Here is a 22,465-nt window from a genome sequence, read left to right as displayed (position 1 = left end):
TCTCCCCTTTGGTAAAGATGACCATTGCACAGCTGCTCACTCAGAGCTCGATCGTGCTCGATCAGGCGAGATATATTTAGGTCACCAGCAAAGTCTGTTCTCTTTTCTTGCGTAGGGTGAGCATTCACAGAGCCCAGCTTCGTTGACAAGAGTGCAAAAGGTGTATACTAAAAGCTTTCTGCTTTACTTGAGCGCCATGGCCGTTATTATATTTTGGCTGCTCCAAGCAATCTCTGTCCAGCCGATGCAAATTTCCAGCTCAAATTTTCCCAGCACTCAAAAAGTCCCTCCTCCCGCCAGCTCTGCTTTCAGGAAGTTCAGCAGAAGCAGTCCAACTTCTGTTCCCACTTCAGAGGAAAAGCTTTCTCGGGCCAGAGAAAGCCAGGGAATCACTGTACCGGCAAGTGCATTTCTTACAACTGGTAATCCCTCAGAACACAGAAATGAAGAAGCTGTATATGAAAATGTATTATTTCTTTGGTACACTAACCTATGTAACTAATATGGACCATTTCAGAGGACGGAGCGGACCCAACTGTGATCCCAGAGACCCAAATACCCAGCAGTAGGGAAAATAAATCCTCTCTGTGCTCTGCAACATTACATACACAAAATGCAAGCGCGTGCATTTTTTTATTGGCCCCATATACAGAATACATGTGAGGATGCTTGCCTTCCCAGTGTATTTCTCAAGCTCTTGAGAGCATATGCTATTTCCATGGGAACGCAAATAAGTTCATACTTTACATTTGTGTGTGACAAAAGGGGAAAAAAACTATTTTGTGTAAAATGCCAGCAGAGAGTGTTTCTGCCCGGTCTCGAACCGGGGACCTTTCGCGTGTGAGGCGAACGTGATAACCACTACACTACAGAAACAGCTGCTTGCTCACCTTTGTAGGGACTGGGAGAACAGGTGCAAAGGGCAGTGCAAGTGGACCTGCTTAAAGACTAATCAAATGCCTTGCGCCTGAAGCTCACACAATCCAGCCTAAAACATACGTCCTATCAAGCATGCGCACATATACAAGTATGCCAGCTGAGGGCCTATGCAGCGTACAGAGGGAAGGACATATTTCCACTTTGAGATCGGACGGCCAAAACTCACAAGCAAATCAAGGAATGTTACTGAGAGCTAACAGAGAACACAAAGTGCTTGTCGCAAGGACATGGCACGCAAAGAGGTTCAGGAAGTGAATTGTTCATCGACTACTGCTTACCGAGAAAACCAGAGAGTCTGTCCAATGAAAATAACATTGAAAAAACAAAAAAAAGGAGCTCAAGTTAACCACCTTGATTGGGCTCGTCCGGGATTTGAACCCGGGACCTCTCGCACCCAAAGCGAGAATCATACCCCTAGACCAACAAGCCACGGTCCTTTGAGCATTTGACGGAATTGTCCTCAGCGTTTGCACCCCCCTTAGGATTCGAGGCCAAGAATGCCTATTCCTGAAGTTTGTTCCTGCCGCTGAAAGCCTTGTCGGTGTATGAGCCAAATGAATGCCCCAGTCGGCACGCTCTGACTGTCTTCACAGGTCTCCTCCTCATCCCGAAGGTTGGTGGCCCATTGACATCAGGGTGGAAGGTGCTTGCGATACACTGTTCCTTCCTTCCTTCCTTCCTTCCTTTATTCCTCTTATGCTGTTTATGTAATAAGAGGGGACGATACACAGAAGAGAGAAAGTGGCCCAACACACTAGACTAGCAGTCTTCTGATCAATCTGCAGCTGGCAAGGTGGGGGAGAGCCTTTATTTTGCACCTGCTGGGATCTGCATTGGCAGAAGCTCTGAGGGCTGGGCCTTTCCTTTTGCCTGTAAAAACAAAAAGCAGCCCTCCTCCCTCCAGCCCTGAGAGCATGGGCGTGACACTGGAAAAAGCAGCATCTCCCCTTTGGTAAAGATGACCATTGCACAGCTGCTCACTCAGAGCTCGATCGTGCTCGATCAGCGAGATATATTTAGGTCACCAGCAAAGTCTGTTCTCTTTTCTTGCGTAGGGTGAGCATTCACAGAGCCCAGCTTCGTTGACAAGAGTGCAAAAGGTGTATACTAAAAGCTTTCTGCTTTACTTGAGCGCCATGGCCGTTATTATATTTTGGCTGCTCCAAGCAATCTCTGTCCAGCCGATGCAAATTTCCAGCTCAAATTTTCCCAGCACTCAAAAAGTCCCTCCTCCCGCCAGCTCTGCTTTCAGGAAGTTCAGCAGAAGCAGTCCAACTTCTGTTCCCACTTCAGAGGAAAAGCTTTCTCGGGCCAGAGAAAGCCAGGGAATCACTGTACCGGCAAGTGCATTTCTTACAACTGGTAATCCCTCAGAACACAGAAATGAAGAAGCTGTATATGAAAATGTATTATTTCTTTGGTACACTAACCTATGTAACTAATATGGACCATTTCAGAGGACGGAGCGGACCCAACTGTGATCCCAGAGACCCAAATACCCAGCAGTAGGGAAAATAAATCCTCTCTGTGCTCTGCAACATTACATACACAAAATGCAAGCGCGTGCATTTTTTTATTGGCCCCATATACAGAATACATGTGAGGATGCTTGCCTTCCCAGTGTATTTCTCAAGCGCTTGAGAGCATATGCTATTTCCATGGGAACGCAAATAAGTTCATACTTTACATTTGTGTGTGACAAAAGGGGAAAAAAACTATTTTGTGTAAAATGCCAGCAGAGAGTGTTTCTGCCCGGTCTCGAACCGGGGACCTTTCGCGTGTGAGGCGACCGTGATAACCACTACACTACAGAAACAGCTGCTTGCTCACCTTTGTAGGGACTGGGAGAACAGGTGCAAAGGGCAGTGCAAGTGGACCTGCTTAAAGACTAATCAAATGCCTTGCGCCTGAAGCTCACACAATCCAGCCTAAAACATACGTCCTATCAAGCATGCGCACATATACAAGTATGCCAGCTGAGGGCCTATGCAGCGTACAGAGGGAAGGACATATTTCCACTTTGAGATCGGACGGCCAAAACTCACAAGCAAATCAAGGAATGTTACTGAGAGCTAACAGAGAACACAAAGTGCTTGTCGCAAGGACATGGCACGCAAAGAGGTTCAGGAAGTGAATTGTTCATCGACTACTGCTTACCGAGAAAACCAGAGAGTCTGTCCAATGAAAATAACATTGAAAAAACAAAAAAAAGGAGCTCAAGTTAACCACCTTGATTGGGCTCGTTCGGGATTTGAACCCGGGACCTCCCGCACCCAAAGCGAGAATCATACCCCTAGACCAACGAGCCACGGTCCTTTGAGCATTTGACGGAATTGTCCTCAGCGTTTGCACCCCCCTTAGGATTCGAAGCCAAGAATGCCTATTCCTGAAGTTTGTTCCTGCCGCTGAAAGCCTTGTCGGTGTATGAGCCAAATGAATGCCCCAGTCGGCACGCTCTGACTGTCTTCACAGGTCTCCTCCTCATCCCGAAGGTTGGTGGCCCATTGACATCAGGGTGGAAGGTGCTTGCGATACACTGTTCCTTCCTTCCTTCCTTCCTTCCTTTATTCCTCTTATGCTGTTTATGTAATAAGAGGGGACGATACACAGAAGAGAGAAAGTGGCCCAACACACTAGACTAGCAGTCTTCTGATCAATCTGCAGCTGGCAAGGTGGGGGAGAGCCTTTATTTTGCACCTGCTGGGATCTGCATTGGCAGAAGCTCTGAGGGCTGGGCCTTTCCTTTTGCCTGTAAAAACAAAAAGCAGCCCTCCTCCCTCCAGCCCTGAGAGCATGGGCGTGACACTGGAAAAAGCAGCATCTCCCCTTTGGTAAAGATGACCATTGCACAGCTGCTCACTCAGAGCTCGATCGTGCTCGATCAGCGAGATATATTTAGGTCACCAGCAAAGTCTGTTCTCTTTTCTTGCGTAGGGTGAGCATTCACAGAGCCCAGCTTCGTTGACAAGAGTGCAAAAGGTGTATACTAAAAGCTTTCTGCTTTACTTGAGCGCCATGGCCGTTATTATATTTTGGCTGCTCCAAGCAATCTCTGTCCAGCCGATGCAAATTTCCAGCTCAAATTTTCCCAGCACTCAAAAAGTCCCTCCTCCCGCCAGCTCTGCTTTCAGGAAGTTCAGCAGAAGCAGTCCAACTTCTGTTCCCACTTCAGAGGAAAAGCTTTCTCGGGCCAGAGAAAGCCAGGGAATCACTGTACCGGCAAGTGCATTTCTTACAACTGGTAATCCCTCAGAACACAGAAATGAAGAAGCTGTATATGAAAATGTATTATTTCTTTGGTACACTAACCTATGTAACTAATATGGACCATTTCAGAGGACGGAGCGGACCCAACTGTGATCCCAGAGACCCAAATACCCAGCAGTAGGGAAAATAAATCCTCTCTGTGCTCTGCAACATTACATACACAAAATGCAAGCGCGTGCATTTTTTTATTGGCCCCATATACAGAATACATGTGAGGATGCTTGCCTTCCCAGTGTATTTCTCAAGCTCTTGAGAGCATATGCTATTTCCATGAGAACGCAAATAAGTTCATACTTTACATTTGTGTGTGACAAAAGGGGAAAAAAACTATTTTGTGTAAAATGCCAGCAGAGAGTGTTTCTGCCCGGTCTCGAACCGGGGACCTTTCGCGTGTGAGGCGACCGTGATAACCACTACACTACAGAAACAGCTGCTTGCTCACCTTTGTAGGGACTGGGAGAACAGGTGCAAAGGGCAGTGCAAGTGGACCTGCTTAAAGACTAATCAAATGCCTTGCGCCTGAAGCTCACACAATCCAGCCTAAAACATACGTCCTATCAAGCATGCGCACATATACAAGTATGCCAGCTGAGGGCCTATGCAGCGTACAGAGGGAAGGACATATTTCCACTTTGAGATCGGACGGCCAAAACTCACAAGCAAATCAAGGAATGTTACTGAGAGCTAACAGAGAACACAAAGTGCTTGTCGCAAGGACATGGCACGCAAAGAGGTTCAGGAAGTGAATTGTTCATCGACTACTGCTTACCGAGAAAACCAGAGAGTCTGTCCAATGAAAATAACATTGAAAAAACAAAAAAAAGGAGCTCAAGTTAACCACCTTGATTGGGCTCGTCCGGGATTTGAACCCGGGACCTCCCGCACCCAAAGCGAGAATCATACCCCTAGACCAACGAGCCACAGTCCTTTGAGCATTTGACGGAATTGTCCTCAGCGTTTGCACCCCCCTTAGGATTCGAGGCCAAGAATGCCTATTCCAGAAGTTTGTTCCTGCCGCTGAAAGCCTTGACGGTGTATGAGCCAAATGAATGCCCCAGTCGGCACGCTCTGACTGTCTTCACAGGTCTCCTCCTCATCCCGAAGGTTGGTGGCCCATTGACATCAGGGTGGAAGGTGCTTGCGATACACTGTTCCTTCCTTCCTTCCTTCCTTCCTTTATTCCTCTTATGCTGTTTATGTAATAAGAGGGGACGATACACAGAAGAGAGAAAGTGGCCCAACACACTAGACTAGCAGTCTTCTGATCAATCTGCAGCTGGCAAGGTGGGGGAGAGCCTTTATTTTGCACCTGCTGGGATCTGCATTGGCAGAAGCTCTGAGGGCTGGGCCTTTCCTTTTGCCTGTAAAAACAAAAAGCAGCCCTCCTCCCTCCAGCCCTGAGAGCATGGGCGTGACACTGGAAAAAGCAGCATCTCCCCTTTGGTAAAGATGACCATTGCACAGCTGCTCACTCAGAGCTCGATCGTGCTCGATCAGGCGAGATATATTTAGGTCACCAGCAAAGTCTGTTCTCTTTTCTTGCGTAGGGTGAGCATTCACAGAGCCCAGCTTCGTTGACAAGAGTGCAAAAGGTGTATACTAAAAGCTTTCTGCTTTACTTGAGCGCCATGGCCGTTATTATATTTTGGCTGCTCCAAGCAATCTCTGTCCAGCCGATGCAAATTTCCAGCTCAAATTTTCCCAGCACTCAAAAAGTCCCTCCTCCCGCCAGCTCTGCTTTCAGGAAGTTCAGCAGAAGCAGTCCAACTTCTGTTCCCACTTCAGAGGAAAAGCTTTCTCGGGCCAGAGAAAGCCAGGGAATCACTGTACCGGCAAGTGCATTTCTTACAACTGGTAATCCCTCAGAACACAGAAATGAAGAAGCTGTATATGAAAATGTATTATTTCTTTGGTACACTAACCTATGTAACTAATATGGACCATTTCAGAGGACGGAGCGGACCCAACTGTGATCCCAGAGACCCAAATACCCAGCAGTAGGGAAAATAAATCCTCTCTGTGCTCTGCAACATTACATACACAAAATGCAAGCGCGTGCATTTTTTTATTGGCCCCATATACAGAATACATGTGAGGATGCTTGCCTTCCCAGTGTATTTCTCAAGCTCTTGAGAGCATATGCTATTTCCATGGGAACGCAAATAAGTTCATACTTTACATTTGTGTGTGACAAAAGGGGAAAAAAACTATTTTGTGTAAAATGCCAGCAGAGAGTGTTTCTGCCCGGTCTCGAACCGGGGACCTTTCGCGTGTGAGGCGAACGTGATAACCACTACACTACAGAAACAGCTGCTTGCTCACCTTTGTAGGGACTGGGAGAACAGGTGCAAAGGGCAGTGCAAGTGGACCTGCTTAAAGACTAATCAAATGCCTTGCGCCTGAAGCTCACACAATCCAGCCTAAAACATACGTCCTATCAAGCATGCGCACATATACAAGTATGCCAGCTGAGGGCCTATGCAGCGTACAGAGGGAAGGACATATTTCCACTTTGAGATCGGACGGCCAAAACTCACAAGCAAATCAAGGAATGTTACTGAGAGCTAACAGAGAACACAAAGTGCTTGTCGCAAGGACATGGCACGCAAAGAGGTTCAGGAAGTGAATTGTTCATCGACTACTGCTTACCGAGAAAACCAGAGAGTCTGTCCAATGAAAATAACATTGAAAAAACAAAAAAAAGGAGCTCAAGTTAACCACCTTGATTGGGCTCGTCCGGGATTTGAACCCGGGACCTCTCGCACCCAAAGCGAGAATCATACCCCTAGACCAACGAGCCACGGTCCTTTGAGCATTTGACGGAATTGTCCTCAGCGTTTGCACCCCCCTTAGGATTCGAGGCCAAGAATGCCTATTCCTGAAGTTTGTTCCTGCCGCTGAAAGCCTTGTCGGTGTATGAGCCAAATGAATGCCCCAGTCGGCACGCTCTGACTGTCTTCACAGGTCTCCTCCTCATCCCGAAGGTTGGTGGCCCATTGACATCAGGGTGGAAGGTGCTTGCGATACACTGTTCCTTCCTTCCTTCCTTCCTTCCTTTATTCCTCTTATGCTGTTTATGTAATAAGAGGGGACGATACACAGAAGAGAGAAAGTGGCCCAACACACTAGACTAGCAGTCTTCTGATCAATCTGCAGCTGGCAAGGTGGGGGAGAGCCTTTATTTTGCACCTGCTGGGATCTGCATTGGCAGAAGCTCTGAGGGCTGGGCCTTTCCTTTTGCCTGTAAAAACAAAAAGCAGCCCTCCTCCCTCCAGCCCTGAGAGCATGGGCGTGACACTGGAAAAAGCAGCATCTCCCCTTTGGTAAAGATGACCATTGCACAGCTGCTCACTCAGAGCTCGATCGTGCTCGATCAGCGAGATATATTTAGGTCACCAGCAAAGTCTGTTCTCTTTTCTTGCGTAGGGTGAGCATTCACAGAGCCCAGCTTCGTTGACAAGAGTGCAAAAGGTGTATACTAAAAGCTTTCTGCTTTACTTGAGCGCCATGGCCGTTATTATATTTTGGCTGCTCCAAGCAATCTCTGTCCAGCCGATGCAAATTTCCAGCTCAAATTTTCCCAGCACTCAAAAAGTCCCTCCTCCCGCCAGCTCTGCTTTCAGGAAGTTCAGCAGAAGCAGTCCAACTTCTGTTCCCACTTCAGAGGAAAAGCTTTCTCGGGCCAGAGAAAGCCAGGGAATCACTGTACCGGCAAGTGCATTTCTTACAACTGGTAATCCCTCAGAACACAGAAATGAAGAAGCTGTATATGAAAATGTATTATTTCTTTGGTACACTAACCTATGTAACTAATATGGACCATTTCAGAGGACGGAGCGGACCCAACTGTGATCCCAGAGACCCAAATACCCAGCAGTAGGGAAAATAAATCCTCTCTGTGCTCTGCAACATTACATACACAAAATGCAAGCGCGTGCATTTTTTTATTGGCCCCATATACAGAATACATGTGAGGATGCTTGCCTTCCCAGTGTATTTCTCAAGCGCTTGAGAGCATATGCTATTTCCATGGGAACGCAAATAAGTTCATACTTTACATTTGTGTGTGACAAAAGGGGAAAAAAACTATTTTGTGTAAAATGCCAGCAGAGAGTGTTTCTGCCCGGTCTCGAACCGGGGACCTTTCGCGTGTGAGGCGACCGTGATAACCACTACACTACAGAAACAGCTGCTTGCTCACCTTTGTAGGGACTGGGAGAACAGGTGCAAAGGGCAGTGCAAGTGGACCTGCTTAAAGACTAATCAAATGCCTTGCGCCTGAAGCTCACACAATCCAGCCTAAAACATACGTCCTATCAAGCATGCGCACATATACAAGTATGCCAGCTGAGGGCCTATGCAGCGTACAGAGGGAAGGACATATTTCCACTTTGAGATCGGACGGCCAAAACTCACAAGCAAATCAAGGAATGTTACTGAGAGCTAACAGAGAACACAAAGTGCTTGTCGCAAGGACATGGCACGCAAAGAGGTTCAGGAAGTGAATTGTTCATCGACTACTGCTTACCGAGAAAACCAGAGAGTCTGTCCAATGAAAATAACATTGAAAAAACAAAAAAAAGGAGCTCAAGTTAACCACCTTGATTGGGCTCGTTCGGGATTTGAACCCGGGACCTCCCGCACCCAAAGCGAGAATCATACCCCTAGACCAACGAGCCACGGTCCTTTGAGCATTTGACGGAATTGTCCTCAGCGTTTGCACCCCCCTTAGGATTCGAAGCCAAGAATGCCTATTCCTGAAGTTTGTTCCTGCCGCTGAAAGCCTTGTCGGTGTATGAGCCAAATGAATGCCCCAGTCGGCACGCTCTGACTGTCTTCACAGGTCTCCTCCTCATCCCGAAGGTTGGTGGCCCATTGACATCAGGGTGGAAGGTGCTTGCGATACACTGTTCCTTCCTTCCTTCCTTCCTTCCTTTATTCCTCTTATGCTGTTTATGTAATAAGAGGGGACGATACACAGAAGAGAGAAAGTGGCCCAACACACTAGACTAGCAGTCTTCTGATCAATCTGCAGCTGGCAAGGTGGGGGAGAGCCTTTATTTTGCACCTGCTGGGATCTGCATTGGCAGAAGCTCTGAGGGCTGGGCCTTTCCTTTTGCCTGTAAAAACAAAAAGCAGCCCTCCTCCCTCCAGCCCTGAGAGCATGGGCGTGACACTGGAAAAAGCAGCATCTCCCCTTTGGTAAAGATGACCATTGCACAGCTGCTCACTCAGAGCTCGATCGTGCTCGATCAGCGAGATATATTTAGGTCACCAGCAAAGTCTGTTCTCTTTTCTTGCGTAGGGTGAGCATTCACAGAGCCCAGCTTCGTTGACAAGAGTGCAAAAGGTGTATACTAAAAGCTTTCTGCTTTACTTGAGCGCCATGGCCGTTATTATATTTTGGCTGCTCCAAGCAATCTCTGTCCAGCCGATGCAAATTTCCAGCTCAAATTTTCCCAGCACTCAAAAAGTCCCTCCTCCCGCCAGCTCTGCTTTCAGGAAGTTCAGCAGAAGCAGTCCAACTTCTGTTCCCACTTCAGAGGAAAAGCTTTCTCGGGCCAGAGAAAGCCAGGGAATCACTGTACCGGCAAGTGCATTTCTTACAACTGGTAATCCCTCAGAACACAGAAATGAAGAAGCTGTATATGAAAATGTATTATTTCTTTGGTACACTAACCTATGTAACTAATATGGACCATTTCAGAGGACGGAGCGGACCCAACTGTGATCCCAGAGACCCAAATACCCAGCAGTAGGGAAAATAAATCCTCTCTGTGCTCTGCAACATTACATACACAAAATGCAAGCGCGTGCATTTTTTTATTGGCCCCATATACAGAATACATGTGAGGATGCTTGCCTTCCCAGTGTATTTCTCAAGCTCTTGAGAGCATATGCTATTTCCATGAGAACGCAAATAAGTTCATACTTTACATTTGTGTGTGACAAAAGGGGAAAAAAACTATTTTGTGTAAAATGCCAGCAGAGAGTGTTTCTGCCCGGTCTCGAACCGGGGACCTTTCGCGTGTGAGGCGACCGTGATAACCACTACACTACAGAAACAGCTGCTTGCTCACCTTTGTAGGGACTGGGAGAACAGGTGCAAAGGGCAGTGCAAGTGGACCTGCTTAAAGACTAATCAAATGCCTTGCGCCTGAAGCTCACACAATCCAGCCTAAAACATACGTCCTATCAAGCATGCGCACATATACAAGTATGCCAGCTGAGGGCCTATGCAGCGTACAGAGGGAAGGACATATTTCCACTTTGAGATCGGACGGCCAAAACTCACAAGCAAATCAAGGAATGTTACTGAGAGCTAACAGAGAACACAAAGTGCTTGTCGCAAGGACATGGCACGCAAAGAGGTTCAGGAAGTGAATTGTTCATCGACTACTGCTTACCGAGAAAACCAGAGAGTCTGTCCAATGAAAATAACATTGAAAAAACAAAAAAAAGGAGCTCAAGTTAACCACCTTGATTGGGCTCGTCCGGGATTTGAACCCGGGACCTCCCGCACCCAAAGCGAGAATCATACCCCTAGACCAACGAGCCACAGTCCTTTGAGCATTTGACGGAATTGTCCTCAGCGTTTGCACCCCCCTTAGGATTCGAGGCCAAGAATGCCTATTCCAGAAGTTTGTTCCTGCCGCTGAAAGCCTTGACGGTGTATGAGCCAAATGAATGCCCCAGTCGGCACGCTCTGACTGTCTTCACAGGTCTCCTCCTCATCCCGAAGGTTGGTGGCCCATTGACATCAGGGTGGAAGGTGCTTGCGATACACTGTTCCTTCCTTCCTTCCTTCCTTCCTTTATTCCTCTTATGCTGTTTATGTAATAAGAGGGGACGATACACAGAAGAGAGAAAGTGGCCCAACACACTAGACTAGCAGTCTTCTGATCAATCTGCAGCTGGCAAGGTGGGGGAGAGCCTTTATTTTGCACCTGCTGGGATCTGCATTGGCAGAAGCTCTGAGGGCTGGGCCTTTCCTTTTGCCTGTAAAAACAAAAAGCAGCCCTCCTCCCTCCAGCCCTGAGAGCATGGGCGTGACACTGGAAAAAGCAGCATCTCCCCTTTGGTAAAGATGACCATTGCACAGCTGCTCACTCAGAGCTCGATCGTGCTCGATCAGGCGAGATATATTTAGGTCACCAGCAAAGTCTGTTCTCTTTTCTTGCGTAGGGTGAGCATTCACAGAGCCCAGCTTCGTTGACAAGAGTGCAAAAGGTGTATACTAAAAGCTTTCTGCTTTACTTGAGCGCCATGGCCGTTATTATATTTTGGCTGCTCCAAGCAATCTCTGTCCAGCCGATGCAAATTTCCAGCTCAAATTTTCCCAGCACTCAAAAAGTCCCTCCTCCCGCCAGCTCTGCTTTCAGGAAGTTCAGCAGAAGCAGTCCAACTTCTGTTCCCACTTCAGAGGAAAAGCTTTCTCGGGCCAGAGAAAGCCAGGGAATCACTGTACCGGCAAGTGCATTTCTTACAACTGGTAATCCCTCAGAACACAGAAATGAAGAAGCTGTATATGAAAATGTATTATTTCTTTGGTACACTAACCTATGTAACTAATATGGACCATTTCAGAGGACGGAGCGGACCCAGCTGTGATCCCAGAGACCCAAATACCCAGCAGTAGGGAAAATAAATCCTCTCTGTGCTCTGCAACATTACATACACAAAATGCAAGCGCGTGCATTTTTTTATTGGCCCCATATACAGAATACATGTGAGGATGCTTGCCTTCCCAGTGTATTTCTCAAGCTCTTGAGAGCATATGCTATTTCCATGGGAACGCAAATAAGTTCATACTTTACATTTGTGTGTGACAAAAGGGGAAAAAAACTATTTTGTGTAAAATGCCAGCAGAGAGTGTTTCTGCCCGGTCTCGAACCGGGGACCTTTCGCGTGTGAGGCGAACGTGATAACCACTACACTACAGAAACAGCTGCTTGCTCACCTTTGTAGGGACTGGGAGAACAGGTGCAAAGGGCAGTGCAAGTGGACCTGCTTAAAGACTAATCAAATGCCTTGCGCCTGAAGCTCACACAATCCAGCCTAAAACATACGTCCTATCAAGCATGCGCACATATACAAGTATGCCAGCTGAGGGCCTATGCAGCGTACAGAGGGAAGGACATATTTCCACTTTGAGATCGGACGGCCAAAACTCACAAGCAAATCAAGGAATGTTACTGAGAGCTAACAGAGAACACAAAGTGCTTGTCGCAAGGACATGGCACGCAAAGAGGTTCAGGAAGTGAATTGTTCATCGACTACTGCTTACCGAGAAAACCAGAGAGTCTGTCCAATGAAAATAACATTGAAAAAACAAAAAAAAGGAGCTCAAGTTAACCACCTTGATTGGGCTCGTCCGGGATTTGAACCCGGGACCTCTCGCACCCAAAGCGAGAATCATACCCCTAGACCAACGAGCCACGGTCCTTTGAGCATTTGACGGAATTGTCCTCAGCGTTTGCACCCCCCTTAGGATTCGAGGCCAAGAATGCCTATTCCTGAAGTTTGTTCCTGCCGCTGAAAGCCTTGTCGGTGTATGAGCCAAATGAATGCCCCAGTCGGCACGCTCTGACTGTCTTCACAGGTCTCCTCCTCATCCCGAAGGTTGGTGGCCCATTGACATCAGGGTGGAAGGTGCTTGCGATACACTGTTCCTTCCTTCCTTCCTTCCTTCCTTTATTCCTCTTATGCTGTTTATGTAATAAGAGGGGACGATACACAGAAGAGAGAAAGTGGCCCAACACACTAGACTAGCAGTCTTCTGATCAATCTGCAGCTGGCAAGGTGGGGGAGAGCCTTTATTTTGCACCTGCTGGGATCTGCATTGGCAGAAGCTCTGAGGGCTGGGCCTTTCCTTTTGCCTGTAAAAACAAAAAGCAGCCCTCCTCCCTCCAGCCCTGAGAGCATGGGCGTGACACTGGAAAAAGCAGCATCTCCCCTTTGGTAAAGATGACCATTGCACAGCTGCTCACTCAGAGCTCGATCGTGCTCGATCAGGCGAGATATATTTAGGTCACCAGCAAAGTCTGTTCTCTTTTCTTGCGTAGGGTGAGCATTCACAGAGCCCAGCTTCGTTGACAAGAGTGCAAAAGGTGTATACTAAAAGCTTTCTGCTTTACTTGAGCGCCATGGCCGTTATTATATTTTGGCTGCTCCAAGCAATCTCTGTCCAGCCGATGCAAATTTCCAGCTCAAATTTTCCCAGCACTCAAAAAGTCCCTCCTCCCGCCAGCTCTGCTTTCAGGAAGTTCAGCAGAAGCAGTCCAACTTCTGTTCCCACTTCAGAGGAAAAGCTTTCTCGGGCCAGAGAAAGCCAGGGAATCACTGTACCGGCAAGTGCATTTCTTACAACTGGTAATCCCTCAGAACACAGAAATGAAGAAGCTGTATATGAAAATGTATTATTTCTTTGGTACACTAACCTATGTAACTAATATGGACCATTTCAGAGGACGGAGCGGACCCAACTGTGATCCCAGAGACCCAAATACCCAGCAGTAGGGAAAATAAATCCTCTCTGTGCTCTGCAACATTACATACACAAAATGCAAGCACGTGCATTTTTTTATTGGCCCCATATACAGAATACATGTGAGGATGCTTGCCTTCCCAGTGTATTTCTCAAGCTCTTGAGAGCATATGCTATTTCCATGGGAACGCAAATAAGTTCATACTTTACATTTGTGTGTGACAAAAGGGGAAAAAAACTATTTTGTGTAAAATGCCAGCAGAGAGTGTTTCTGCCCGGTCTCGAACCGGGGACCTTTCGCGTGTGAGGTGAACGTGATAACCACTACACTACAGAAACAGCTGCTTGCTCACCTTTGTAGGGACTGGGAGAACAGGTGCAAAGGGCAGTGCAAGTGGACCTGCTTAAAGACTAATCAAATGCCTTGCGCCTGAAGCTCACACAATCCAGCCTAAAACATACGTCCTATCAAGCATGCGCACATATACAAGTATGCCAGCTGAGGGCCTATGCAGCGTACAGAGGGAAGGACATATTTCCACTTTGAGATCGGACGGCCAAAACTCACAAGCAAATCAAGGAATGTTACTGAGAGCTAACAGAGAACACAAAGTGCTTGTCGCAAGGACATGGCACGCAAAGAGGTTCAGGAAGTGAATTGTTCATCGACTACTGCTTACCGAGAAAACCAGAGAGTCTGTCCAATGAAAATAACATTGAAAAAACAAAAAAAAAGGAGCTCAAGTTAACCACCTTGATTGGGCTCGTCCGGGATTTGAACCCGGGACCTCTCGCACCCAAAGCGAGAATCATACCCCTAGACCAACGAGCCACGGTCCTTTGAGCATTTGACGGAATTGTCCTCAGCGTTTGCACCCCCCTTAGGATTCGAGGCCAAGAATGCCTATTCCTGAAGTTTGTTCCTGCCGCTGAAAGCCTTGTCGGTGTATGAGCCAAATGAATGCCCCAGTCGGCACGCTCTGACTGTCTTCACAGGTCTCCTCCTCATCCCGAAGGTTGGTGGCCCATTGACATCAGGGTGGAAGGTGCTTGCGATACACTGTTCCTTCCTTCCTTCCTTCCTTCCTTTATTCCTCTTATGCTGTTTATGTAATAAGAGGGGACGATACACAGAAGAGAGAAAGTGGCCCAACACACTAGCTAGCAGTCTTCTGATCAATCTGCAGCTGGCAAGGTGGGGGAGAGCCTTTATTTTGCACCTGCTGGGATCTGCATTGGCAGAAGCTCTGAGGGCTGGGCCTTTCCTTTTGCCTGTAAAAACAAAAAGCAGCCCTCCTCCCTCCAGCCCTGAGAGCATGGGCGTGACACTGGAAAAAGCAGCATCTCCCCTTTGGTAAAGATGACCATTGCACAGCTGCTCACTCAGAGCTCGATCGTGCTCGATCAGCGAGATATATTTAGGTCACCAGCAAAGTCTGTTCTCTTTTCTTGCGTAGGGTGAGCATTCACAGAGCCCAGCTTCGTTGACAAGAGTGCAAAAGGTGTATACTAAAAGCTTTCTGCTTTACTTGAGCGCCATGGCCGTTATTATATTTTGGCTGCTCCAAGCAATCTCTGTCCAGCCGATGCAAATTTCCAGCTCAAATTTTCCCAGCACTCAAAAAGTCCCTCCTCCCGCCAGCTCTGCTTTCAGGAAGTTCAGCAGAAGCAGTCCAACTTCTGTTCCCACTTCAGAGGAAAAGCTTTCTCGGGCCAGAGAAAGCCAGGGAATCACTGTACCGGCAAGTGCATTTCTTACAACTGGTAATCCCTCAGAACACAGAAATGAAGAAGCTGTATATGAAAATGTATTATTTCTTTGGTACACTAACCTATGTAACTAATATGGACCATTTCAGAGGACGGAGCGGACCCAACTGTGATCCCAGAGACCCAAATACCCAGCAGTAGGGAAAATAAATCCTCTCTGTGCTCTGCAACATTACATACACAAAATGCAAGCGCGTGCATTTTTTTATTGGCCCCATATACAGAATACATGTGAGGATGCTTGCCTTCCCAGTGTATTTCTCAAGCTCTTGAGAGCATATGCTATTTCCATGAGAACGCAAATAAGTTCATACTTTACATTTGTGTGTGACAAAAGGGGAAAAAAACTATTTTGTGTAAAATGCCAGCAGAGAGTGTTTCTGCCCGGTCTCGAACCGGGGACCTTTCGCGTGTGAGGCGACCGTGATAACCACTACACTACAGAAACAGCTGCTTGCTGACCTTTGTAGGGACTGGGAGAACAGGTGCAAAGGGCAGTGCAAGTGGACCTGCTTAAAGACTAATCAAATGCCTTGCGCCTGAAGCTCACACAATCCAGCCTAAAACATACGTCCTATCAAGCATGCGCACATATACAAGTATGCCAGCTGAGGGCCTATGCAGCGTACAGAGGGAAGGACATATTTCCACTTTGAGATCGGACGGCCAAAACTCACAAGCAAATCAAGGAATGTTACTGAGAGCTAACAGAGAACACAAAGTGCTTGTCGCAAGGACATGGCACGCAAAGAGGTTCAGGAAGTGAATTGTTCATCGACTACTGCTTACCGAGAAAACCAGAGAGTCTGTCCAATGAAAATAACATTGAAAAAACAAAAAAAAGGAGCTCAAGTTAACCACCTTGATTGGGCTCGTCCGGGATTTGAACCCGGGACCTCCCGCACCCAAAGCGAGAATCATACCCCTAGACCAACGAGCCACAGTCCTTTGAGCATTTGACGGAATTGTCCTCAGCGTTTGCACCCCCCTTAGGATTCGAGGCCAAGAATGCCTATTCCAGAAGTTTGTTCCTGCCGCTGAAAGCCTTGACGGTGTATGAGCCAAATGAATGCCCCAGTCGGCACGCTCTGACTGTCTTCACAGGTCTCCTCCTCATCCCGAAGGTTGGTGGCCCATTGACATCAGGGTGGAAGGTGCTTGCGATACACTGTTCCTTCCTTCCTTCCTTCCTTCCTTTATTCCTCTTATGCTGTTTATGTAATAAGAGGGGACGATACACAGAAGAGAGAAAGTGGCCCAACACACTAGACTAGCAGTCTTCTGATCAATCTGCAGCTGGCAAGGTGGGGGAGAGCCTTTATTTTGCACCTGCTGGGATCTGCATTGGCAGAAGCTCTGAGGGCTGGGCCTTTCCTTTTGCCTGTAAAAACAAAAAGCAGCCCTCCTCCCTCCAGCCCTGAGAGCATGGGCGTGACACTGGAAAAAGCAGCATCTCCCCTTTGGTAAAGATGACCATTGCACAGCTGCTCACTCAGAGCTCGATCGTGCTCGATCAGGCGAGATATATTTAGGTCACCAGCAAAGTCTGTTCTCTTTTCTTGCGTAGGGTGAGCATTCACAGAGCCCAGCTTCGTTGACAAGAGTGCAAAAGGTGTATACTAAAAGCTTTCTGCTTTACTTGAGCGCCATGGCCGTTATTATATTTTGGCTGCTCCAAGCAATCTCTGTCCAGCCGATGCAAATTTCCAGCTCAAATTTTCCCAGCACTCAAAAAGTCCCTCCTCCCGCCAGCTCTGCTTTCAGGAAGTTCAGCAGAAGCAGTCCAACTTCTGTTCCCACTTCAGAGGAAAAGCTTTCTCGGGCCAGAGAAAGCCAGGGAATCACTGTACCGGCAAGTGCATTTCTTACAACTGGTAATCCCTCAGAACACAGAAATGAAGAAGCTGTATATGAAAATGTATTATTTCTTTGGTACACTAACCTATGTAACTAATATGGACCATTTCAGAGGACGGAGCGGACCCAACTGTGATCCCAGAGACCCAAATACCCAGCAGTAGGGAAAATAAATCCTCTCTGTGCTCTGCAACATTACATACACAAAATGCAAGCGCGTGCATTTTTTTATTGGCCCCATATACAGAATACATGTGAGGATGCTTGCCTTCCCAGTGTATTTCTCAAGCTCTTGAGAGCATATGCTATTTCCATGGGAACGCAAATAAGTTCATACTTTACATTTGTGTGTGACAAAAGGGGAAAAAAACTATTTTGTGTAAAATGCCAGCAGAGAGTGTTTCTGCCCGGTCTCGAACCGGGGACCTTTCGCGTGTGAGGCGAACGTGATAACCACTACACTACAGAAACAGCTGCTTGCTCACCTTTGTAGGGACTGGGAGAACAGGTGCAAAGGGCAGTGCAAGTGGACCTGCTTAAAGACTAATCAAATGCCTTGCGCCTGAAGCTCACACAATCCAGCCTAAAACATACGTCCTATCAAGCATGCGCACATATACAAGTATGCCAGCTGAGGGCCTATGCAGCGTACAGAGGGAAGGACATATTTCCACTTTGAGATCGGACGGCCAAAACTCACAAGCAAATCAAGGAATGTTACTGAGAGCTAACAGAGAACACAAAGTGCTTGTCGCAAGGACATGGCACGCAAAGAGGTTCAGGAAGTGAATTGTTCATCGACTACTGCTTACCGAGAAAACCAGAGAGTCTGTCCAATGAAAATAACATTGAAAAAACAAAAAAAAGGAGCTCAAGTTAACCACCTTGATTGGGCTCGTCCGGGATTTGAACCCGGGACCTCTCGCACCCAAAGCGAGAATCATACCCCTAGACCAACAAGCCACGGTCCTTTGAGCATTTGACGGAATTGTCCTCAGCGTTTGCACCCCCCTTAGGATTCGAGGCCAAGAATGCCTATTCCTGAAGTTTGTTCCTGCCGCTGAAAGCCTTGTCGGTGTATGAGCCAAATGAATGCCCCAGTCGGCACGCTCTGACTGTCTTCACAGGTCTCCTCCTCATCCCGAAGGTTGGTGGCCCATTGACATCAGGGTGGAAGGTGCTTGCGATACACTGTTCCTTCCTTCCTTCCTTCCTTCCTTTATTCCTCTTATGCTGTTTATGTAATAAGAGGGGACGATACACAGAAGAGAGAAAGTGGCCCAACACACTAGACTAGCAGTCTTCTGATCAATCTGCAGCTGGCAAGGTGGGGGAGAGCCTTTATTTTGCACCTGCTGGGATCTGCATTGGCAGAAGCTCTGAGGGCTGGGCCTTTCCTTTTGCCTGTAAAAACAAAAAGCAGCCCTCCTCCCTCCAGCCCTGAGAGCATGGGCGTGACACTGGAAAAAGCAGCATCTCCCCTTTGGTAAAGATGACCATTGCACAGCTGCTCACTCAGAGCTCGATCGTGCTCGATCAGCGAGATATATTTAGGTCACCAGCAAAGTCTGTTCTCTTTTCTTGCGTAGGGTGAGCATTCACAGAGCCCAGCTTCGTTGACAAGAGTGCAAAAGGTGTATACTAAAAGCTTTCTGCTTTACTTGAGCGCCATGGCCGTTATTATATTTTGGCTGCTCCAAGCAATCTCTGTCCAGCCGATGCAAATTTCCAGCTCAAATTTTCCCAGCACTCAAAAAGTCCCTCCTCCCGCCAGCTCTGCTTTCAGGAAGTTCAGCAGAAGCAGTCCAACTTCTGTTCCCACTTCAGAGGAAAAGCTTTCTCGGGCCAGAGAAAGCCAGGGAATCACTGTACCGGCAAGTGCATTTCTTACAACTGGTAATCCCTCAGAACACAGAAATGAAGAAGCTGTATATGAAAATGTATTATTTCTTTGGTACACTAACCTATGTAACTAATATGGACCATTTCAGAGGACGGAGCGGACCCAACTGTGATCCCAGAGACCCAAATACCCAGCAGTAGGGAAAATAAATCCTCTCTGTGCTCTGCAACATTACATACACAAAATGCAAGCGCGTGCATTTTTTTATTGGCCCCATATACAGAATACATGTGAGGATGCTTGCCTTCCCAGTGTATTTCTCAAGCGCTTGAGAGCATATGCTATTTCCATGGGAACGCAAATAAGTTCATACTTTACATTTGTGTGTGACAAAAGGGGAAAAAAACTATTTTGTGTAAAATGCCAGCAGAGAGTGTTTCTGCCCGGTCTCGAACCGGGGACCTTTCGCGTGTGAGGCGACCGTGATAACCACTACACTACAGAAACAGCTGCTTGCTCACCTTTGTAGGGACTGGGAGAACAGGTGCAAAGGGCAGTGCAAGTGGACCTGCTTAAAGACTAATCAAATGCCTTGCGCCTGAAGCTCACACAATCCAGCCTAAAACATACGTCCTATCAAGCATGCGCACATATACAAGTATGCCAGCTGAGGGCCTATGCAGCGTACAGAGGGAAGGACATATTTCCACTTTGAGATCGGACGGCCAAAACTCACAAGCAAATCAAGGAATGTTACTGAGAGCTAACAGAGAACACAAAGTGCTTGTCGCAAGGACATGGCACGCAAAGAGGTTCAGGAAGTGAATTGTTCATCGACTACTGCTTACCGAGAAAACCAGAGAGTCTGTCCAATGAAAATAACATTGAAAAAACAAAAAAAAGGAGCTCAAGTTAACCACCTTGATTGGGCTCGTTCGGGATTTGAACCCGGGACCTCCCGCACCCAAAGCGAGAATCATACCCCTAGACCAACGAGCCACGGTCCTTTGAGCATTTGACGGAATTGTCCTCAGCGTTTGCACCCCCCTTAGGATTCGAAGCCAAGAATGCCTATTCCTGAAGTTTGTTCCTGCCGCTGAAAGCCTTGTCGGTGTATGAGCCAAATGAATGCCCCAGTCGGCACGCTCTGACTGTCTTCACAGGTCTCCTCCTCATCCCGAAGGTTGGTGGCCCATTGACATCAGGGTGGAAGGTGCTTGCGATACACTGTTCCTTCCTTCCTTCCTTCCTTCCTTTATTCCTCTTATGCTGTTTATGTAATAAGAGGGGACGATACACAGAAGAGAGAAAGTGGCCCAACACACTAGACTAGCAGTCTTCTGATCAATCTGCAGCTGGCAAGGTGGGGGAGAGCCTTTATTTTGCACCTGCTGGGATCTGCATTGGCAGAAGCTCTGAGGGCTGGGCCTTTCCTTTTGCCTGTAAAAACAAAAAGCAGCCCTCCTCCCTCCAGCCCTGAGAGCATGGGCGTGACACTGGAAAAAGCAGCATCTCCCCTTTGGTAAAGATGACCATTGCACAGCTGCTCACTCAGAGCTCGATCGTGCTCGATCAGCGAGATATATTTAGGTCACCAGCAAAGTCTGTTCTCTTTTCTTGCGTAGGGTGAGCATTCACAGAGCCCAGCTTCGTTGACAAGAGTGCAAAAGGTGTATACTAAAAGCTTTCTGCTTTACTTGAGCGCCATGGCCGTTATTATATTTTGGCTGCTCCAAGCAATCTCTGTCCAGCCGATGCAAATTTCCAGCTCAAATTTTCCCAGCACTCAAAAAGTCCCTCCTCCCGCCAGCTCTGCTTTCAGGAAGTTCAGCAGAAGCAGTCCAACTTCTGTTCCCACTTCAGAGGAAAAGCTTTCTCGGGCCAGAGAAAGCCAGGGAATCACTGTACCGGCAAGTGCATTTCTTACAACTGGTAATCCCTCAGAACACAGAAATGAAGAAGCTGTATATGAAAATGTATTATTTCTTTGGTACACTAACCTATGTAACTAATATGGACCATTTCAGAGGACGGAGCGGACCCAACTGTGATCCCAGAGACCCAAATACCCAGCAGTAGGGAAAATAAATCCTCTCTGTGCTCTGCAACATTACATACACAAAATGCAAGCGCGTGCATTTTTTTATTGGCCCCATATACAGAATACATGTGAGGATGCTTGCCTTCCCAGTGTATTTCTCAAGCTCTTGAGAGCATATGCTATTTCCATGAGAACGCAAATAAGTTCATACTTTACATTTGTGTGTGACAAAAGGGGAAAAAAACTATTTTGTGTAAAATGCCAGCAGAGAGTGTTTCTGCCCGGTCTCGAACCGGGGACCTTTCGCGTGTGAGGCGACCGTGATAACCACTACACTACAGAAACAGCTGCTTGCTCACCTTTGTAGGGACTGGGAGAACAGGTGCAAAGGGCAGTGCAAGTGGACCTGCTTAAAGACTAATCAAATGCCTTGCGCCTGAAGCTCACACAATCCAGCCTAAAACATACGTCCTATCAAGCATGCGCACATATACAAGTATGCCAGCTGAGGGCCTATGCAGCGTACAGAGGGAAGGACATATTTCCACTTTGAGATCGGACGGCCAAAACTCACAAGCAAATCAAGGAATGTTACTGAGAGCTAACAGAGAACACAAAGTGCTTGTCGCAAGGACATGGCACGCAAAGAGGTTCAGGAAGTGAATTGTTCATCGACTACTGCTTACCGAGAAAACCAGAGAGTCTGTCCAATGAAAATAACATTGAAAAAACAAAAAAAAGGAGCTCAAGTTAACCACCTTGATTGGGCTCGTCCGGGATTTGAACCCGGGACCTCCCGCACCCAAAGCGAGAATCATACCCCTAGACCAACGAGCCACAGTCCTTTGAGCATTTGACGGAATTGTCCTCAGCGTTTGCACCCCCCTTAGGATTCGAGGCCAAGAATGCCTATTCCAGAAGTTTGTTCCTGCCGCTGAAAGCCTTGACGGTGTATGAGCCAAATGAATGCCCCAGTCGGCACGCTCTGACTGTCTTCACAGGTCTCCTCCTCATCCCGAAGGTTGGTGGCCCATTGACATCAGGGTGGAAGGTGCTTGCGATACACTGTTCCTTCCTTCCTTCCTTCCTTCCTTTATTCCTCTTATGCTGTTTATGTAATAAGAGGGGACGATACACAGAAGAGAGAAAGTGGCCCAACACACTAGACTAGCAGTCTTCTGATCAATCTGCAGCTGGCAAGGTGGGGGAGAGCCTTTATTTTGCACCTGCTGGGATCTGCATTGGCAGAAGCTCTGAGGGC

General features: G+C 47.5%; 17 non-coding genes across 17 annotated transcripts; all 17 read right to left on the bottom strand.

Annotated features, from left to right (window-relative positions):
- Positions 1-803: 803 nt before the first annotated feature.
- Positions 804-876, bottom strand: TRNAV-CAC (transfer RNA valine (anticodon CAC)). Its single transcript has one exon. It is a non-coding gene; the product is annotated as a tRNA-Val (tRNA).
- A 420-nt stretch (positions 877-1,296) lies between these two features.
- TRNAP-UGG (transfer RNA proline (anticodon UGG)) lies at positions 1,297-1,368 on the bottom strand. Its single transcript has one exon. It is a non-coding gene; the product is annotated as a tRNA-Pro (tRNA).
- Positions 1,369-2,682: 1,314 nt separating this feature from the next.
- On the bottom strand, positions 2,683-2,755 carry TRNAV-CAC (transfer RNA valine (anticodon CAC)). The gene has a single exon. It is a non-coding gene; the product is annotated as a tRNA-Val (tRNA).
- Positions 2,756-4,561: 1,806 nt separating this feature from the next.
- On the bottom strand, positions 4,562-4,634 carry TRNAV-CAC (transfer RNA valine (anticodon CAC)). The gene has a single exon. It is a non-coding gene; the product is annotated as a tRNA-Val (tRNA).
- Positions 4,635-5,054: 420 nt separating this feature from the next.
- Positions 5,055-5,126, bottom strand: TRNAP-UGG (transfer RNA proline (anticodon UGG)). Its single transcript has one exon. It is a non-coding gene; the product is annotated as a tRNA-Pro (tRNA).
- A 1,315-nt stretch (positions 5,127-6,441) lies between these two features.
- Positions 6,442-6,514, bottom strand: TRNAV-CAC (transfer RNA valine (anticodon CAC)). Its single transcript has one exon. It is a non-coding gene; the product is annotated as a tRNA-Val (tRNA).
- Positions 6,515-6,934: 420 nt separating this feature from the next.
- TRNAP-UGG (transfer RNA proline (anticodon UGG)) lies at positions 6,935-7,006 on the bottom strand. The gene has a single exon. It is a non-coding gene; the product is annotated as a tRNA-Pro (tRNA).
- A 1,314-nt stretch (positions 7,007-8,320) lies between these two features.
- On the bottom strand, positions 8,321-8,393 carry TRNAV-CAC (transfer RNA valine (anticodon CAC)). Its single transcript has one exon. It is a non-coding gene; the product is annotated as a tRNA-Val (tRNA).
- A 2,299-nt stretch (positions 8,394-10,692) lies between these two features.
- Positions 10,693-10,764, bottom strand: TRNAP-UGG (transfer RNA proline (anticodon UGG)). The gene has a single exon. It is a non-coding gene; the product is annotated as a tRNA-Pro (tRNA).
- Positions 10,765-12,079: 1,315 nt separating this feature from the next.
- On the bottom strand, positions 12,080-12,152 carry TRNAV-CAC (transfer RNA valine (anticodon CAC)). Its single transcript has one exon. It is a non-coding gene; the product is annotated as a tRNA-Val (tRNA).
- A 420-nt stretch (positions 12,153-12,572) lies between these two features.
- On the bottom strand, positions 12,573-12,644 carry TRNAP-UGG (transfer RNA proline (anticodon UGG)). Its single transcript has one exon. It is a non-coding gene; the product is annotated as a tRNA-Pro (tRNA).
- A 1,315-nt stretch (positions 12,645-13,959) lies between these two features.
- On the bottom strand, positions 13,960-14,032 carry TRNAV-CAC (transfer RNA valine (anticodon CAC)). The gene has a single exon. It is a non-coding gene; the product is annotated as a tRNA-Val (tRNA).
- Positions 14,033-14,453: 421 nt separating this feature from the next.
- TRNAP-UGG (transfer RNA proline (anticodon UGG)) lies at positions 14,454-14,525 on the bottom strand. Its single transcript has one exon. It is a non-coding gene; the product is annotated as a tRNA-Pro (tRNA).
- A 1,806-nt stretch (positions 14,526-16,331) lies between these two features.
- On the bottom strand, positions 16,332-16,403 carry TRNAP-UGG (transfer RNA proline (anticodon UGG)). The gene has a single exon. It is a non-coding gene; the product is annotated as a tRNA-Pro (tRNA).
- A 1,315-nt stretch (positions 16,404-17,718) lies between these two features.
- TRNAV-CAC (transfer RNA valine (anticodon CAC)) lies at positions 17,719-17,791 on the bottom strand. The gene has a single exon. It is a non-coding gene; the product is annotated as a tRNA-Val (tRNA).
- Positions 17,792-18,211: 420 nt separating this feature from the next.
- On the bottom strand, positions 18,212-18,283 carry TRNAP-UGG (transfer RNA proline (anticodon UGG)). The gene has a single exon. It is a non-coding gene; the product is annotated as a tRNA-Pro (tRNA).
- A 3,686-nt stretch (positions 18,284-21,969) lies between these two features.
- On the bottom strand, positions 21,970-22,041 carry TRNAP-UGG (transfer RNA proline (anticodon UGG)). The gene has a single exon. It is a non-coding gene; the product is annotated as a tRNA-Pro (tRNA).
- Between the last annotated feature and the right edge of the window lie 424 nt (positions 22,042-22,465).

The sequence above is a fragment of the Ambystoma mexicanum genome, chromosome 2q (genome assembly GCF_040938575.1).
Source record: "Ambystoma mexicanum isolate Mex_15411 chromosome 2q, UKY_AmexF1_1, whole genome shotgun sequence".
NCBI classification, from domain to species: Eukaryota; Metazoa; Chordata; class Amphibia; order Caudata; family Ambystomatidae; genus Ambystoma; species Ambystoma mexicanum.
This window is presented reverse-complemented; position numbering and strand designations above follow the sequence as displayed.